This window comes from Sebastes fasciatus, chromosome 14 (genome assembly GCF_043250625.1).
Source record: "Sebastes fasciatus isolate fSebFas1 chromosome 14, fSebFas1.pri, whole genome shotgun sequence".
In the NCBI taxonomy this organism is placed as follows: Eukaryota; Metazoa; Chordata; class Actinopteri; order Perciformes; family Sebastidae; genus Sebastes; species Sebastes fasciatus.
The window spans coordinates 32,379,828-32,385,055 of NC_133808.1; positions in this window are offsets into that span (position 1 = coordinate 32,379,828).

Here is a 5,228-nt window from a genome sequence, read left to right on the forward strand (position 1 = left end):
GTGGTGCGTAACGTAGTCGAGCGCTGCCGGAGAGGTGGTGCGTAACGCAGCCGGGCGGTGCCGGAGAGGTGGTGCGTAACGCAGCCGGGCGCTGCCGGAGAGGTGGTGCGTAACGCAGCCGGGCGCTGCCGGAGAAGTGGTGCGTAACGTAGTCGGGCGCTGCCGGAGAGGTGGTGCGTAACGCGCGGATCCATCAGCCTCAAAACTCAAGATAACAATACGCCAACAAAGTGCCTGACCACACCTCATTTAAGACCAACACGCCGATGGGCATACAGATGGGTGCAAATACATTTGCCACTTACACAACTTGGGCGTGAAAATGGCGCCGCTTTGCGCCGGGTCTAAGATAGATAGAGTCCCAACTGAGCATCAGAGCTCGTTATCATTTCTCTGCTTGTCTCTTAAATGCCGGCAGTGTTGTTCATCTTCTCCTCCAGCGTTACACAAAGCTACATCTAGAGATTATTAGATCTCACTCTGTTAGTCTCTTTCTTCTCGGTTCATTCAGCGGTGATGAAGCGATCGCTTCATTTCTATCAGCTGGAGCTTCATGAACTTCCTGTTTGAAGATCACAACTGTAAAGTGTCAGATGGGATTATAATCACCACAGTACAGCATGTTATGTTAGAAGAGATGTGTGATGTGGTTCCTGTAGGTGTGTGTGTCTACCTGTGGCTCTAATGTTAGCTCTGTGCAGCTGTTGTTATGGATCTATAATAACCTCCATCAGTCAGTCGATGGGACCAACACACTCTGCTGATGATGATGATGATGATGATGATGATGATGATGATGATGATGATGATGATGATGATGAAGCCTCTATATATGGAGGCTTGTTTTCCTCTCTGATCACTGGTGATTACACGGCTTACTGCCTCATCAATTAAACATGAACCACACACACATATTGACCACAGATGTGTGTGTGTGTGTGTGTGTGTGTGTGTGTGTGTGTGTGTGTGTGTGTGTGTGACTGTAATGTAACTGGACCTGAGTGTCATTTGAAGTATTTTGGTACCTGCGGGAAGGCGTAAAAATACCACGACATTACAAGGACATTCAGCGTCATGAAGACGTATTTTAGCGTTTTCGTGTGTCATTTGTAGCCACCTAAACATCCACAGTTAGGTTTAGGCAAGAAAACCACTTAGTTGGGGTCAACAACGGTCAACAACCTCACTTTTTACATCACAAACTCTTACAGATGTGTTTACATTGCAGTCAGTTCAGGATACATGACGTACAAAAGACACGCGGAAATCAAGAAAGGTGTATTTATTTCACGCTAAACGGCTTGAATGTGTCGTTTTTATACCACGCAACAAAACTACGGTAATGGTTACAGTTAGGTTTAGGCAACAAAACCACTTAGGGTGCTCTCGTTTGTCTGGTCTGATCTAGAGTTAAACTGATAGTTTTGGTTTGTTTTCTATTTAGTCTGGTTCGCTTTCACGGTGCACAAATTAAATCTGACCAAATAACAACATTCATTTGCTGAGTGGCGTGCACGAAGGAGTGAATTTATCTGTTGTGTCTCGAGAGCTGCCTCTTCTCTGCAGACTTTGACTCGTCACTGATCTCCTCCAGTTAACCTCCGGTAACTTTATAAACTTTTTATGGACTTTATTTATCATATTCTGTGTGTTCTCTTCGTCCGTCCTCTCCCACTCATGTTAACCTGTTGTTTACCTGAGTCCTAGACCTCGTCTCATAGCGGTAAAAAATAACAAAATAACTCTTGGTAAGGTATTATAGGAACTGTTGCACGAGGATAACGTTGCTCACAGTGACACAAATAACTTCACAAGAATGTTGCCTGAATAAAATACTGTAAGAAAATTAAGAAGTAGTCTGAATAGAAGAAATACACAAGATGTCCGCTGCTAAAAGTGTTGAGATTTAATATTGATCTCTTTAGCCCATTGACGTGTGTCCTCTGTCGTGGACATTTTGTCCACATGCATGTAGGACATGTAGAGAAATGAATGAGTCTATTTAGAATAAGAGGCTGATGTGAGTCAGAGGAGCATCAGAGTCTCTTTATGTCCCTTCAGAGCTCCGGAGCTCCGGAGCTCTTTATCTTTATGATGAGGTTAGTCGTATCGACGAGAGCGCCGCTCAGCATTTGCATGAATTTGTCTCCTTTGAAGCAGAAAGACTTCCTCTTTATTCCTCTCTGGGTAATAAGAGCAGGTCTGCAGGTCTGATCAGGGAAAAGCGTAATGCAAAAGAAGGACAGTGTTATCACTCTCTGGATGATTCATCTGAAACATCTCCACCTCCCAACACATGCCGAGGTCACCGGCCACCACAGAAGAAGAGAGGAGGTTGTTTCAGAGGTTTTGAACCTTTGGTAGTGCATTTAACTTCATAATGGAGGGCTATAAGACCTGACTCAGTTACCGTGTGTTTGTGAGTTCTCCTGCAACATGAGTCTTTTCAAAATAAACTTCCGTCTTCACAGGAAACTACTTGGTTAGGTTAGTGAGGTAAAGATGGCATTTTGGATTCAAATCAGTACAGAAGTGTTGACAGTTAATGTCAGTAATCAACTGGTTTCATGGTGATATCTGTTAGTTCATCACCTGTAGGGTGTCTCTTCCTATAGGCAGAGGAACTCAAAGTTTAAAGGAGAGAACAGACTAAAGGGTCGGAGGAGATCTCGGTCAAAAAGAACAAAAGAAGGAGAGTCACTGAGCCAGCCACGCAGTGGGCCGTCGCACCCAGATCAGCCCCCTAAACTACCTGAAGACCATCTAAACCTGAACCAAAGAAAACACGAAAACTAGAACTATACCGGAGATCTCCAGCCCAAACTAAACCAACCAGAACCCAACAGTCTGACCCAGGATGGGGGAACATTCAGGGAGGAGGAAGACGCTGCCACCGGCTGGCTGCTCTGAATGCTTCTGCCAAACTCTGCTCCTCCACTCCTCTTTATCCTCCTCCTCCTCTTCCTCCTCTTCCTCTTCCTCCTGATGAGTAACTGATCTCAGGTGCTGCATTCAGAGGACGGCAGGTAGAGAGGAGGAGAGAGAACAAGACACTCCCACTAATGCTGAGCAACGCTGCACATTCAGCCACACAGCTTGAAGTAGAAATAAATAAGTTCTCTCTCTTATCCACATGTTGTTCAGGTTCAGGTTCAGGTTCAGGTTCAGGTTCAGGTTCAGGTTCAGGTTCAGGTTCAGGTTCAGGTTCAGGTTCAGGTTCAGGCCACATGTAACTCACATGATTTGATCATTTTATCTTGAACATCTGAACAGCATCACGTTGTGAGACTAGTTCAAACCCTCGCTGTGGTTTCTGTGGCTTCTTCCTGCTACGACTCTTCATGTGAATGTGAGCTCTGAGCTGCCGTAGTAAAACCTCTGTACTGTACAACATCTCCTCAGAGACTCACCACCACTACACTCACTCTGCCTCATTAACTCTCCTCCTCCACCTCCCCCTTTGATGCTCAGAGTCTAGCACCCCCCCTCCTCCTGGTGGTGTAGGTGATGCTGACGGAGCCCCGGGTGGTGCCTCATTAACCCACATCTCTCTGGCTGATGAGGAGGAGGAGGAGGGGGGGTGAATGTGTGAATGTGTCTGAGAGGGAAAATGTTTCCTTTGAAGAAACTCTTCAGGACCTGAATGCTAGAAGCTGTTTTCTCCTTGATTTTACAACATGATCTACATCACCATCCATCACCATCCATCACCATCCATCACCACGTGTTACAGTCAGTCGCTGCTAACGCTGCTATCGCTGTATTCATTTATGGAGGAAGTTAGAGCTTAAAAACGAGGAAGACGTCGTTTCCTTCCTCGTGCATTCAAGCTCCTAAGGAGGGGAAAACATGCAGGCTGCTCAGCATCCAAACATCCAACTAACTATATTATATTATATCGTCTTGTTGATTTAAGGTGTTTCAAATCCTAGAAATGTCTAAATGTTCTGCTCTTTTTGATATTGTAGGTCAGAATAGCCAGGTTGTACTGAGTGTTCCAGTACCCTACTATACTATTTAGTCTGCCAGAAATAGATTGAGTACGTCCCAATATGTCATATACAATATGCCAGGAATACCAGGATGTCCTCCTTCCTCCGGTCCCATTCTGCAGTCTGCAGTCTGCAGGCCGGTTGTTGTTGTGGCTTCATAAAGGGAAACCAGTCGGCTGTATTTCAGTGTTCGCCGCTGTGTGAAAGGTCACAGCGGTCGAGGTGTTTGAGTCCAGACGTCACGCTGTGGACAGCGAGAGGACGACAGTCTGACGTCTACCACTGCACGCTGAGTGACATTTGTAGTTTCACCACGAGGCTTTCCTTTCACTTGACTTACAATACAGTAGAGTAAATAATAATAATATGTACTGCCACACAACGGAGAACGCTTATCTGATTTTATAAAAGCTCAGATTGATCCACTCATGATGCTCCGAGTCTTCCAGTGTGAAACCAGCGTCCAGAGTGGACGGACACGGAGGTGAACGGAGGTAGAAAGACTGATTTCAATGCTTTATTCTGACGGTGTGTTCTCTCCAGTCTGGGCCTCACAGTGAGTCTGTTCATGTCTGTCACTCCAGCTGTGTCTTCCAGCTGTGCTAACGTTAGCCTGCCTGTCTGGCACACTCACCTGCTGAGCTGAACACATTCACGCCATGTCGGTTTTAACAGTGTTTAAATGTTCTTAACTCAAACCAGTCAGAGGTCTGACTCACGTTCATGTTGTAAATTAAAATACTTGCTTGTAAAACATTAAATGTTCAGAGTTTTGTTGACATTGTGTCAGAGAGGTGTTTATTCACGTGTTAATGTATGGAGAGTCAGAGCTGCCTCAGAGGATGGTTCATCCTTCATCGTTCTCACTCCCAACTCAACAAATACCGCCGTTTGGGCAGCTCCCCTCGGCATCGGAGACCGATGCACAGAGGCACCTTTTAGCATCAGTATGTGACGAACCGGGCTTTCAGCTAACTCCAATGTAAACCCAGCCGCGCCGTTATTTGACCGTCGGAGCAGTGACGTAGTATAAATAGTGGGTGGGTCAAGAAATAAATAAATAATACTTCTGGAAATAAATAATGGGTGAAATGCAAAGAGAAAATCTGAAAAATAAATAAATAAATGCAAAAATACTTAAATAAATACATGCATTTAAAAATGTATATAAAATAAATAAAACATAAATGCAAAAATAAATAAATAAAAAATTAATCAAAAAATTAATAAAAGAAA